Source organism: Panthera onca, chromosome B3 (genome assembly GCF_046562875.1).
Source record: "Panthera onca isolate mPanOnc1 chromosome B3, mPanOnc1 haplotype 2, whole genome shotgun sequence".
NCBI classification, from domain to species: Eukaryota; Metazoa; Chordata; class Mammalia; order Carnivora; family Felidae; genus Panthera; species Panthera onca.
The window spans coordinates 17950720-17965807 of record NC_138344.1 but is presented as its reverse complement, the minus strand read 5'-3'; the positions used below and the strand labels follow the sequence as shown (position 1 = coordinate 17965807).

Below are 15088 nucleotides of genomic sequence, written 5' to 3'. Positions count from 1 at the left end.
CTGGTAACTACACTCAGCATCTCTAATCTCAAGCTGCCATAGTTTTGAATTTTGTTTGTGCACATCTGTGCTTTATCTCTATTCATTCTGCACATCCATTAACATGATGTGTTCTAAGGTATCAGAAAAGCCTAAAAGAGGTTATGTTTTTAAACAAAAATCTCAAAAATTTTTCCATATAAATTAATGGTAATGGCTTCTTTACACCATTTCACCTTTTTAGAAGGTTTCACAGGCACAATCTACTATTAGATAGTGGGGGAAAATCCTCTAATTGTTGCAGGTTAAGTTCCACCCATGAGTGCTAAAAACAAGTGAAAGTTTAAGAAGAAACAGAAAATCAACATACTCTCAAAGTATCTCCCCCATGATATTTATCATTTTCAAAGAGGAAAACTGTGACTTTACAATGGAGAAACCAGCAGAAACCACTTTATGTAATCAAGATTAACATCAGATATTGACATCATGTACTCCTGATATAAAATGTACCTCTTTGATATGCTACCATTACTTCAGTGGTTTTATTGGCAAAAACGCAAAATTCAAATTAATTTTAAGAAAGCAACAGAAACCCAAATTGGATGACATTCTACAAAATAATGACCAGTACTCCTCAGGAAGCATCTGGGTAGAAGAATGAGAAAGGAATGAATTATCACAGATTTGAAGAGACTATATAAAAAATAAATGCAATGTGGGATCCCGGGTTGGATCCTAGGACCAAAAAAAAGGTCATTAGGAAAAAAACTGATGAAGTTCACATAAGATATTTAGTTTAGCAAATAGTATATTAATTTTATGGTTTTGATTATTATACCATAGTGGCCCAACATTAGGGCAACAGTCATACTATTTTTTCAACTCTTCTCTATCTCCAACATTATTCCACAATGTATCTTTTTAGTAAAATATAAAAAAAGAAATACCCACAAAATGATTAGTTTTTACAAAATCTTACTAAGTAAATTATGATAATTCTCATGGCAATTCAAAGTATAATTCATCAATGACATATCATTTTGTTCCAATGTTAATATCCAATTCATTATACTGAAAGAACATGATTGCAATGGATTATTTGTTGAGACATAAACTGCAGAAGGATACGCGAATTCAATATCATTTTATAAAGTTTTAAAACATGAAAAACACTATATATTTTTAGCAATATAAATGGATATATGGTCTTAAAAATGAATGAATGTAATGAAAGGAATGAATGGAACAAAAACAGACACTCAGATCAATGGAACAGAATAGAGAACCCAGAAATGGACCCTCAAACGTACGGCCAACTAATCTTTGACAAAGCAAGAAAGAATATCCAATGGAATAAAGACACTCTCTTCAGCAAGTGGTGCTGGGAAAACTGGACAGCGACATGCAGAAGAATGAACCTGGACCACCTTCTTACACCATACATAAAAATAAACTGAAAATGGATGAAAGACCTAAATGTAAGACAAGAAGCCATCAAAATCCTCGAGGAGAAAGCAGGCAAAACCTCTTTGATCTTGGCCACAGCAACTTCTTACTCAACACATCTCTGGAGGCAAGCGAAACAAAAGCAAAGATGAACTATTGGGACCTCACCAAAATGCAGGACCTCATCCTGCACAGTGAAGGAAACAATCAGCAAAACTAAAAGGCAACCAACAGCATGGGAGAAGATATTTGCCAACAACATATCAGATAAGGGGTTAGTATCCAAAATCTATAAAGAACTTATCAAACTCAACACGCAAAAAGCAAATAATCCAGTGAAGAAATGGGCAAAAGACATGAATAGACACTTCTCCAAAGAAGGCATCCAGATGGCCAATCGACACATAAAAACACATGCTCAACATCACTCATCATTAGGGAAATACAAATCAAAACCACAATGAGATACCACCTCACACCTGTCAGAATAGCTAACATTAACAACTCAGGCAACAACAGATGTTGGCGAAGATATGGAGAAAGAGGATCTCTTTTGCATTGTCGGTGGCAATGCAAGCTGGTGCAGCCACTCTGGAAAACAGTATGGAGGTTCCTCAAAAAACTAAAAATAGAACTACCCTATGACCCAGCAATTGCGCTACTAGGTATTTATCCAAGGGATGCAGGTATGCTGTTTCGAAGGGACATATGCATCCCAATGTTTATAGCAGCACTATCCACAATAGCCAAAGTATGGAAAGAGCCCAAATGTCCATCAATGGATAAGTGGATAAAGAAGATGTGGTATATACATACAATGGAGTATTACTCGGCAATCAAAAAAGAATGAAATCTTGTCATTTGCAACTATGTGGATGGAACTAGAGAGTATTATGCTAAGTGAAATTAGTCAGAGAAAGACAAATATCATATGACTTCACTCATATGAGGACTTTAAGAGACAAAACAGATGAACATAAGGGAAGGGAAACAAAAATAATATAAAAGCAGGGAGGGGGACAAAACATGAGACTCTTGAATATGGAGAACAGGGTTGCTGGAGGGGTTGGGGGAGAGGGGGATGGGCTAAACGGGTAAGGGGCATTAAGGAATCTACTCTTGAAATCATTTTTGCACTATATGCTAATTTGGATGTAAATTAAAAAGATAAAATTTTTAAAAAATGAATGAAAAAGGTAAATCCTATTTAAGGTAATGATTACCTCTGCAGAAGAAAAAGGGCAATGGGATTCATAAAAATTCTTACATTCTTACATTACGTTCACGCTCTGTTATTCACTCTGATTTTCGTATACCTGATAGGTTTCATAATTTTTAGCCACTACTGAGAAGCATTGACACTTTTAGCTAGCTGGGGCAATAGTTTCCCACTCTGTTTAGGAAAAAATGTTTCATTGTTGTGGGGTTTTTTGGTTTTTTTTTTTTTTTTTTTTTTTGCTCTTGTGTTTAATAGGACAATCTTACTAAGACCCTATCTGAAATTTTTCATTTCTGTTTTCCAAACCAAACAATGAAAACCTTAAGATCATCTAAAATAGGGTACTCTGCCTTAGGACACAGACCTGTCCTTGGCTATACATACATACACACACACACACACTTTCCAGATCATATCCCACCTTCACTTCCACTCCTCTTCAAACACCCATTCCATGGCCAAATCCCGAGGTCTTGTCATTACCAGGAAGTCTTCCACCTCTGACTACACCTCTTCATCCTCCAGGCACTCTCTCACAAGTAAACTCATCATAGTCCCCTCAAGCCTGCTCTTCTTCCTGTGCTTCCTGTATCAGTAAACTACCCATTCATTCCCTCAATTGCCCAAGCCATCACTCTCAACTCCTCTTTCTCTTTCACCTTCCACATGCCCTCCCATCACTGAATCCTTCCATTATTCTACGCCCCTATATATCTCTCAAATCCACTTATTTCTTCCATCCGCATCCTATACCACAGTCCAAGCCACCTTACCTCTTTTAACTAATTTCCTGTAACACCCTCCTAATTATTCTTCCTGCCTACCACTTTTAACTCTCTGAAGAATTCTCCACAGTGCAATCAGTATTATCTTTTTTTTTCTTCCAAGATTCTATTTAAACTCAAGTTAGTTAACATACAGTGTAGTATTGGTTTCAGGAGAGGAATTTAGTAATTCATCACTTACATATAACACCCAGTGCAGCATTATCTTTTTAATTTCCTCCCAGGCTTAAGATACTCTAATTTTCCCTTAAAGTTCAAATTCCTTAACACAGCTTAAGGGCTCTTCATAATCTGGCCCCTACTTATGTCTTCAGCTTCATCTTTCACTACTCCTACAGTGTCTGCCCTCTCTTATACTGCCTGATCCATCCATACTGTACTGAGTTTCTCCAAGCAATCCAAACTCTCTTAAGTGTATCTCTCATCCTTAACACAGCTCTGGTAAAACTACCCACCCTCTTTATAAGGCTAAATGCTCCTGAGGCTTCAAACTAAATGGAAGTGTCACTTCCTCTGGTATAAATTTTCCTGGCCTCCCTGAAACTGGGTTGATCACCCCTTCTATATGCTCCTATAGCACTCTGCATGGTACACATCAAGTGAATAGCAAAATGAATTATAAAACCATATGTCCATACTGCCATCTATGAAAGCCAAGCCTGTTCACTGTATTCCTCATTCACCTAGACCAATGGACTGAACGAATAAGGTAATAAAGACCAAACTGTGAAATAAATTGCTAAAGTAACAGTATGCTTACAAAAAATTAGAACCCAGTGACTCATGGTCCAGGCACACAATATTCTTTCCACTATACTCTGTGGCACTTAATTTTACTTTCATAAACAATTCAATGCTAATTAAGCGTAAAGTAGGTAACTCAGAGTTTAAAAGGATCTAGATATCATCTCATTTTATAATTAAAGAGATGCCCAGAAAGGTTATTACTTGCTAATGAACAAAACACTATTAAACAGCAATACCAAGACGAGGTATTTTGATGTTCTTTTAATTACATACTTTAATCTCAGGAATTAAGTTTTTAAGCCTTTATTTTAAACAAAACATTTTTTTAATTTTTTTTTTAACGTTTTATTTATTTTTGAGACAGAGACAGAGCATGAACGGGGGAGGGTCAGAGAGAGGGAGACACAGAATCTGAAACAGGCTCCAGGCTCTGAGCTGTCAGCACAGAGCCTGACGCGGGGCTCGAACTCACGGACCGCGAGATCATGACCCGAGCCGAAGTCGGCCGCTTAACCAACTGAGCCACCCAGGCGCCCCTAAACAAAACTTTTTTAGTCTTTATTTATACTTGAGAGAGAGAGACAGACAGAGTGTGAGCAGGGGAGGAACAGAGAAAGAGGGAGACACAGAATCCGAAAGCAGGCTCCAGGCTCCAAGCTGTCAGCACAGAGCCCAACACGAGGCTCGAACTCCCAAGCCATGAGATCATGACCTGAGCCAAAGTCGGCCACTTAACCAACTGAGCCACCCAGGTGCCCCAGTTTTTAAGCTTTTAAAGTTGAAAAACTTTCAAGTTTTTCATTTCTTCTAGGATAACAATGTTATCAAAAACAGAACAAATTCACTTCAAAGTTTCCACAAAATTACCTAGAATGTTATAACAAACATAACAATATTTAATCACAGTATAAGAGTAATAAAGATAATAGCCGTTACTGTAATTATGTATCATAAGCAACACATGGGTTATCAACCATGTTCAAGGCACTGTGGAACACAAACACGGAATATACAAAGAGATATAAAACAGTATTCCTAACTCCCAAGAAGCGTACAATATGTTTTGGAAAACAAGAACCAACCATTATAGAGTTGAATAGAAAAACTAGGCAGGGGCACGTGGGTGGTTCAGTCACTTGAGCATCCAACTTCTTTGGCTCAGGTCATGATCTAGTAGTTCGTGGGTTCAAGCCCCACATCGGGTTCTGTGCTGACAGTTCACAATCTGGAACCTGCCTAGGATTCTGTGTCCCCTCTCTTTCTGCCCCTCCCCCACTTACACTGTCTCTCTCAAAAATAAACAAACATTAAAAAAAATAAAGTAAAAGCAAACAATCACTTAAATTATTAACACTTTCAAAGGAATAGACTTTTCTTCTAAGGAGTTTCAGGAATGTAAAGAGAAATGATAATCTACTGTCTGAGAAATCAGCATAAACTCAAAATGTCTTAGGTTGGTCAGCTGACAGGGCTCTGAAACAGTGAAACTCCAGTATCAAGGAGCATACCAACAACTGCCCAGTTCCTGGTTTCTAAACAGTCTTACAAGAAGAGAAAACAGAACTCCTTGAAGAAATGGCTGATTCTAGGACATGAGCAGGAAAAGCAGAGGAGGAGCCAGGAATATCTTAATGTCCCAAAAGTAAGAAACTACTCCAAACATGATAGAAATGTGTCAAAATGAGGAGGCTGCAGGATTTCCCACTGACCAAACCTGAGTTAATCTGGAATACCAAAATACTGATAGTAACAGAGTATAATCTACTTAATAAAAAAAGACTATGAATTTATATTGATATTAAGTAAGCAAATGAGAAGGAAAAGCTCTTCTTTACAACAGATTGCCAACTAATAAATGCAGACGAATAGCTAGACAAACACCATTTTGGAACCAATGAGTAATAACGGACTCAGGCAAGAATCAGCAATGAATTATGTGAACGTTTTGGGGAGGACAGAGCACTTACACGGTCTGAAAATGCTTCCCCACAGATTATTCAATAACAACAATGAGGACAATGATAACTTTTATACAGAGAAATCTGGCAGGCAAACCTTAACTAAGTGATCCAAGTAAACATCACCATCAGTTTGACATCATATTGCCTCCTGATGTGATGCACTGAGGGTATATCATCACTTATTTTGTATTGCTGCCAAAAATGCGTAACTTTAATCTAACAAAGAAGCAATATGACAAACCCAAACTGATGACATCCTACTAAACAAAGGGCCTGTACTCTTCAAAACTATTAATTTCAGGAAAAAGAAAAAAAGGTTGAAAGACTATTTAGAAAAAAATGCTATTAAAATATATTATTGGCACAACTGAAGAAATTTCAACATGAACTATAGACTAAATTACAGTATCAGTACTAAGTTTCTTGAATCCATCATACTATTCTTACATGTTATATAAGAACATGTCTTAATTCTTAGGAGATATCAACTGAAGAATTTAAGGATAAAGGACCATGATGTATGCAACATATTCTCAAATGATTCAATAATAAAATTATAAGAGGAAGAGGAAGAAAAAGGGAAACAGGGAGAAAAGGAGGAAGAAGGAAAAAGATCAACAGAATGGATTCTTGCTATTACATGTTAATGTTCAATGACATTGTATAATATTAATATGTTTTCCTTGTTAGAAAGGTACAGAATGCATTAATGCAAGATTCCATCTATCCCCTAGACACATCTATAAGGTTTTGCCTCAAATGATTTGCCTCTGATTTTAACTGAATAAACTTGCATCTAGAGCATACTCCAGAAGATGTAATCAAGGAGCTTAAAGCTATAAATAAAACAGTAATATCTATTTCCAGACTTCAGGCCCACTCTGCAAATATAAAAAATGATAAAGCAATTGTGCTAAACAGTAACAATTAGTGTCTCTAGGTGACCAGTATATGAGAGTTCACTGTACTATTCCTGAAACTTTTCTGTAAATTTTTTCAAGACAAAATGTTTTGTTAAAAAACCTGCCAATGCTGAAACTTTACTTTGACGGAAGTCATTTGTGAAAAACAAAATCTTAACTCCCAGATTCTTCTCTCCTTTTCCTTTCATAATCCATGTCAAATTAAGTTTAATACTGTTATGAAAAAAATTTTCAGTATTAAGATAAACATTTTACTAAAGCAGTCCCCAAATGTTTTAAAAAGCCCATTTATAAATCCACTGTGTATAATGTGCAATGATTTTCACTATTACAAATGGTGGTTAAGTTCCTGATATTGGCCACAAAAGCTCTTTGATAAATCTTTAGCAATACAGCAGAAATGGTATATGTGAAATACAATACTATGTTAACTTGCACATCTCCCTAGCCTTTCTGAAATAATATGGAATCTGCTGGATAAGATGGAGAGAGAGAATGTTGGTTAGTAAGGAACAACCAGTAACTAATTGTAATTTCTAACACCGTTTTTACTAGGTTACACATTTGAAACTGGAAATAGAGCCCTCAGACAAGATGGCTACTCGCTGTCCAGAAAGAAGGCACACGGAATCTCAGGAAATGCCACTTGTGCTCAACAGCTCTGGGATTCCTGTCCTGACCCAAAATGATGACAACATGTTAATATGTATAGAAAATATGTAAGGCAGTACTTTACAGTGAAAAGTACCTTTATAATTTTGAAAGTCTGATGTGGGTACACTGGTTTGTGGTCAGTCATTTTAGTTGATTAAGACAACTTCCATTCACCATTTACTGAAGATTCACTATGTACCATGATAGACTGGTAGGTCCTGGGCATACACAAAGAACAAAATAGTCCCTGACACAAGAACTCAGCACAGAAGAAAATGACGTCAATTATAATCCTTTAAATCTAAAAATGGAATTACTCTTCAAATTGTGTCTGTATCAAGAGCAAGGGAGACAAATTTTGTCTAGAGACTAAAATTGGTATCATACCTGACACCTGAGCCACAACTTAAAGGTAAGAGCATTCCAATCTCCAGCAAAAACATGAACAAAGATACAGAAGCATTAATTCAAATTTTTCTGTCTTCCGAGTGTCCGACAGTGTGCTAATGCCTGTGGAGACTGTTATCAAGAAGACAGACAAGGCCTCTGCCTTTAAGGAGTTTACATTCAGATAATGGACAAATAAGGAATAACAAAACGTGTACAAATTATAGTGTCTTGAAGTAAGTGAGATGCACAAAAGAGTAACTATCAGAGTGCAACATTAAAAAAGGTGTGCTGGGTGACAAAGTGAGACTTGGGCCATATTCCAAAGGGTTTGGCCATGCAGCCTTCTGAAGAGCATTTCAAGCAAGTAGTGCAAAAAGTGCAAAAGAACCTAAAATAGGAAAGGACATATAAGGTTTAAAGAACAATAAGAGGACTGTGTGGCTGGCACACAATAAAACAGGGGAAGAACAATGAGAAGGAGAAAGATTATTCAGGGCCATTCAGGCCATGGAAAGAAATACAGACTTTATTTGAAGAGGAATGGGAAGTCATCGGAAGATTTTAAGCAGAGTAATGACATGATTTAGGATATTAAAATGATCCCTACAGCTGCTATGTGAAGAACCAACGTCTGAGGAGCAAGAGAAGAAACAAGCCCAGTTAGGAAGCTACTGCAGCAATTCATACAAGAGATAATAATGCCTTGAAATAAAGAGGGGGCAGTGAAGACTAGAATGGTAGACTGGCGCAAGATAAATTCTTAAGGTACAAGAGAATGTATGGATGGACTGGATTTGAGAGAAAAGAAAAGAATCCTGGCATTATCTTTTAAGTTCTCGACATGAGTACTGCCATTCACGGAGATGGGTAAGGGCCAGTAAAGACATCAGAGTCTGGGGTAAGAGGGGGAAGAAGGTTGGGGGAGAGGAATAGATAACTATATTTCAGTCATATGGTTAACATTATGTTTGAGATTCCAACTAGATTTCCAAGTGAACATCAGGCTCGGGAAAATTCTGGGGTAAAAAAATAAAAGTGGGAGTCATCGGCATGAAAATATATGGCATTTTCAGGGAAGAGCAAACAGCTGGCCTTAACTGGGTCACAGAAACTGAAGGGTAGTGGCTGACGATGAGTTTGGAGAGACTAGAATCATTAAAAAGTGAACCATGATGAATTAATGCCAACAATAGAAGTAACAGCAACAGTAACAGTAGGAGAAAAAAAAAAAAAATTAGGTAGCCAGCATTGTGCTAAAGGCTTTATAATAAACATCTCATCTAATCCTCTCAACAACCCTATGAAGTAGGTAATATTATAATCACTATTTTATACACTGAGCCTCAAGAAGGTTGAGAAACTGCCAAAGAACACAAGGTGCTAGAGTTGGGTATTCTAACTTAGGCAGTCTTCAATCTTATCCTTTAAATTACTGCCTCTCTACTGATTTTATGTGCCTTCAAAGTTTTCCTTAAAAGAATGACATTTAGATGTAAATTTTAGAAATATAGTCCCCGTCTCTATGTAAAATGCGAATGCCTAGGGAATAAGGTGAGACTTGTAAGCAAGAGCACCAGAGTTTTACTAAACCAAGAGTTACAAGTTATTTGACCAGGTTACATAAAGAGTATCCCTTTGTTTCAAGAGTCACAAATCACACCTCAAACTAATCCAAGTCAACCTGCATATGCATGGTGCTTGTAACAAAAATAACCTGGTAAAAAGGTCCAGCTCATGCAGTATAAATTTGCGCTCCAATACCAAAATATTTCCCAAAACATGTAACTTTACTGATGGTTGAATTATTTTTTAAGTTCATAAAGTTTACATTTTTGTATAAGGAAGAAAATAAAATTAGTATTGATTCAAAACAAGATGTGCCTTCATATTTATTAAAAATCTGATCAACTAGTGTGTTTTTCCCCCATGTTAACAACTCCTCTGGCTTTCAGCATCATCACTTAGGAAACCAATAAAGTAAATTACCTGCTGTCATATACTAATGTTCAAACAGTTGATATTCCACCTCACAAACCAGCTAATTTTTTTTAACTCACCAGTTTATGATTTCAAGTGATTAAGACAATTCAGTATTAAATATTTAGTTTAGTAAATATCAATTAAACTCAATAAATACAAATATTACTAAAATCAGTAAATAAACATCCAAACAAAAATACAGTATTTATTAAATATACGGCAACACATATGCTATACAAGAGATTAATAAATGAGTTTATACTCTTAATTATAACACACTGGACACAGGTCCATTTATTAAAGATTACAGTGATAAAGCATACACAGATTAAATCATTTAGTTCCACAGAGCAGGTAAAATGAAATATAAAAACTTACAGATACCCAATAAAGAAAGGCTATTTTTAAAAATATACCTATTCCAGGTAGGAAATAAAAATATTTTTCTAATTTCAAATTTTAAATACTGTATCTTGAAGACCACTCGCACGGATAATTCACAAAAAACATATTTCAGTGAAGAGTAGGAAATATACTTACATTGAATTCTAATTTTTTTTTAATATTTAGAGAGATTATGGAGGTTACAATCAATGATTGCAAATCAAAAACCTAATGTAGACTGGCCAACTAAACATTTTATATATAATCCGACAATAAATTTAAAATTCTGGGATTTGGGGGTTCCTGGGGGGCTCAGTCGGTTAAGTGTCCAACTTCAGCGCAGGTCATGATCTCACGGTTCAAGCCCCGTGTTGGGCTCCGTGCTGACAGCTCAAAGCCTGGTGCCTACTCCAGATTCTGTATCTCCCTCTCTCTCTGCCCCTCCCCTGCTTATACTCTGTCTCTCTCTCTCTCTGAAAAACAAACATTAAAAAAAAAAAATATTTTAAAAAATGCTGGGATTTTTCTGTTCCAAAAGTAAATGAGCAATCTCCTGCATTTATACATTATATAAAGTCCTCTTGGTCACAGACGGAGGCATCGGATACAGCACTTTTACAGTCTTCATAGGAAATAAGGGAAAATGTATGGAGAGGAAGGGGTGTACAGAGGAAGGGATGAAGGACATCAGGCGATATGCACTTTTGTACATTAAGCCTCAGGTAGTGTGCTAAGAACTCTCACTCCCATTATTTCATTTAATGCTAACAATTCCATGGGGCAGGTAGTATAACTCCCTCCCACTTTACAGAAGACATCTCATAAGTGACACCTTATGAGTAAGTGGCGGAGTTGGGATCTGAACCAAGATGTGATGACAAAGTCTAGCAGCCTTCCTTTATGAGGACTTGCAAACACAGCAGGACGTGTTAAAGTGTTCTTTTGCAGGAGGTTATCTAACTAGATTGATTTTGCAGGAGGTTATCTAACTAGGCACTCACTTCTCAATTTACTAAGAATGTACACAGATTTTCTCTCTCATCTAGAAAAGAGCAATGATCCTTTTCAACCCACAAAGCAGTATTTTCAGTGCTCCATCACTGCTAAAAGAAAACTTCAGCTAGACTTTGTAGCATTCATATGCACCATGAGCACCTCTTCAAAAAAAAAAAAAAAAAAAAAAAAAAAAAAAGTACGGTCTAATTACAAGACAAAATACATGAAACTGAAAATGCCCAGAGAAAATTCAAGACCATCAACATTGTATGTTAGACTAAACTCCTCTTGCCAGACTTACAAGCAGTGAAGAGAGTGAAGAAAAAAAAAAAAAAGGTGGCCTTCCAAAACCTGACTGAAAGGCATGCTACTTCTCAAAAACAAATTGCTTAGTTTCCTCCTCCTAAATCAGAACATAAATCTTTTAAAAGACTTCTGAAGTGTTTCAAACTTCAGAATTATTTTCTAATAGAAAACACTTTTATTATTACTTAACCACCCTCAGAATACACTGATATTCCTCTTGGTAGCCAAATATTGCTACTTCTTGCATATTAATAAAATTAATATTAACCTGTACTGCATCCTATACAAAACTATAATGCAATTGCTTTGAAAAATAAAACATCACCACCAGAAAACAACTCAATACCTTTAAAAGACTATTTCCGGTTGCATTTACAAAAAACAATCTTTGTCACACATACCCATTAAGGAAACATAGAAACTCTTAAGCATTTGGAAGGAGATTATTCTCAAACCATAATTCAGCATAGTGACATTACAATTATCATTTCAGAGCCCCAATGAGCTATTTTCCTTCCACTGGGCACCCCCCATCTCTCACTGCCTCCCTCAAGAATTTAAACTTTTGCTAGGAAGTAATTTATGGGGTTAAACATAATTTTAGCCCCTCTGTTCCAATATGAACAAAACCATGGTTTTATATATAACAAAATGTGAATCAAATGAAACAGATATGCAAATAATTACGTTTAGAAAAATATTTTTACTCATAATTGCTGACTGCTTTAACGAACACGTTTCTATTGGAAACACTTCCAACACTATTGTTAAAAACTAGGTCTGTACAAAGTATTTAAATCACTAGCTTTAGCTCTTCAGAGTTTAATTATAATACCATTATCACAACTTTTTACAGTGCTCACTGAGAATTAAAAGTGATTCCAGAACCAATTAGTGTATCATTACACACACTAATCTTAATAATTTATAGGACACAAGTGTTCCTTATGTTTGTTATAAAGCCTAACTAAAATTGGCATCCCTTTTAATTTCAACACCTTGTGGACTTTTTTCCTAAAACAAAAGTTGCCATTTGGTAAAGACTGAACCGTCCAAAAATATACCCAAAAACAAAAATGTACATACAAAAGCCATAACAGCACAACACAGCTATTTAATCCTCACTTTCTAAATTCATACTAAAATAGATGCCATTTTTGCGTTTTCAAAAAAAGATTTTTTTTCAAGCTATTTTGTTTACCTTTTCCACAGACTGTTCAAGTACTGCCAAGGTAACAGATTTTAAAACTGACAACTGGAGCACTTGGCAATTGCCAAAACAACACAGCTGGATTCTTAAAGGGAAAGTACTCTTGTGTAATGTACACCTAATTACAGCTTTGGAGAACCTTCTCTTCATATAGTAAAAGATGATACGAGACACGGGGGAAACAAGCTGTGCTAAAAAACAAAAAAAAAACTTGAAAAATCTTAGACATTTGTTCAAAAATACTTACACCATTGTCAACACATCACAGCCAGCCTTTCAAATAGCGCATTAATTGCAATACCAATCTTACTGTCAACTAAAATGCAGGTCAACGCTGCCGCAATTCTTCAGTCTACACGCGGTTTCCCTGCTGGACCATGACGGCGGGGGGGGGGGGGGGGGGGCTCGCTTCGTACCACTGGAGCCACACTTCAGGTCTGAAGAATGTTTTTATAGTCACACTTCCACGGGGAGGGAGGGGAGATCTGTTTTTCTAATTCAGAGATGCTCACCTCTTCCAAACTTGTTTGCACTACCTCACCTACCGACTTAATCCCCGCTGTTCGAAGACAGAGGATATCGAACTAAAAGGCAAAGTTTCTACCACATAAAACCTTTCCTGGGAGCCGGGATCTACCGGGATGTCAGGGGTAGCTAGCTGTTCCCTCTATAGCCCCCCCTTCCCCGCGACGTCTCCCAGAACCCGCGGGCGTCCGCACCCCGCAGGTGCCCCCGGCCCGGGCCGCCCCAAATACCGACCCCGCCACTGACATCTGCACACACGCGCCCAGAGTTCGGACCTCAATGTTCCGCCCGCTTCGACCAACCTTCTCCCAAAGCAGAAGTGGGGGAACTTCTTCAAGTCCGACCAAAGCGCAGAGCGCCCTCGGCACGAGGGGTCAATCCCTCTGGGGAGACCCGGGCCGCGGAGGGCAAGAGGGAGGAAACGGGCCTTCGGGCGGAACCCCCCGGAGAGACTCCGGGCCCCCAGAGAAGTCCCTCAACTCTCAAGAAGGCGCCGTCCACCACCGCCCCCCAGCCCCAAGCCCCGTGCGCGCACGGGGAGGCTCCTCGCGCCGAACCCGCGCGGCCGAGCCTCCCTCCGCCGGCCCGCGCGACAGCGGTCAGACCCCGGGCCCGCCCTCGGGGCACCCCGCCCCCACCACCGCGGGCGCCTCGCCCCTCCACGCAGACCCCGCGCGACCACCCCGCGCCGCCTCCCCGCACCCCACCCGCCCCGCCGCCGCGCGCCCGCGACCACGGCCCCCTGCCAGCCGGACGCCGCCCTGCCCTGCTGTCCCCGGAGCCCCGCGGGCGCCCCTGCTCGGCCGCGCCGCCCCCCGCCCCAGCGCCCCCCGGCCCCTACCCGGGCCCCTCGCCGAGACGCCGCCCCCTCCGGCACCGTCGGCCCGGTGAACGGAGCCCCGCCGCCGCGGCCCTCACCGTGTCTCCGGCGCAGCTGACGGGCGCGCACACGCTGCAGCCCGGGCCAGCCACCAGCGCTCCGCGCCGCCCGGAGCCGCCTCCTTCAGCCCGGGACTCGCCGGGACATCCGCGCACGGATCCCCACACCGGGGCTATTTTTAGGAGACAGGCCCCGGCCAGACCGGAACTCGTTCCTGCCGCCGCGCGTGCGCACTACGGCCGCGGTCCTCGGTGTCCCTCCGCCAGCCTCGCCTTTCCCTCCCTTCCCCTCGGCTCCCTCTCTCTCTCTTTTCCCTTGAGGTTTCTCTTCAGCGCTGACTTATCCTCTCGGTGGGTCCTAGAGTACTTGGAATGGGAAAGACGAGGGTACGGGCAAAGAGAGTCAGTGGAAGCAAGCGCTACTCCACAAGGACGCGGGGGGCGGACTATGTTTTTCCGGGTGGGTGAGGAGACGGATCACCCGGCACAGGAAGGAGATGACGGCGGTTTGGCGCCGGGGCTACAGGCTGGAGCTCGCTTCCCTGTGAAGAACCGTGTTCTCCTGGAAGGGATACTGGTCACTTGATGAGGGCTTAGGCGCCTCCCAGGGCGGGGCGGCCCGGCGGCGTCGCGCCCTACAGCCCCAGCCTCCCCCCGCCGCTGCCTCCTTGACCAGCCCGCGGGGGCCGGGACCAGGAGCG

General features: G+C 39.9%; 1 protein-coding gene across 7 annotated transcripts in view; it reads right to left on the bottom strand.

The window, feature by feature from the left end:
• The window catches only part of MEF2A (myocyte enhancer factor 2A), a 165496-nt gene extending 150956 nt beyond the window's left edge, over window positions 1-14540 (bottom strand). For 5 of the 7 annotated variants that reach the window (XM_060617793.3, XM_060617788.3, XM_060617790.3 and 2 more), the window contains exon 1: window positions 14427-14539. The gene's annotated coding sequence lies outside the window, so the exon portion shown is untranslated. Of the gene's footprint in view, window positions 1-5261; window positions 5286-14426 lie in introns of those variants that run through there. The other 2 variants (XM_060617787.3, XM_078448953.2) reach the window with 2 other exon arrangements.
• Between the last annotated feature and the right edge of the window lie 548 nt (window positions 14541-15088).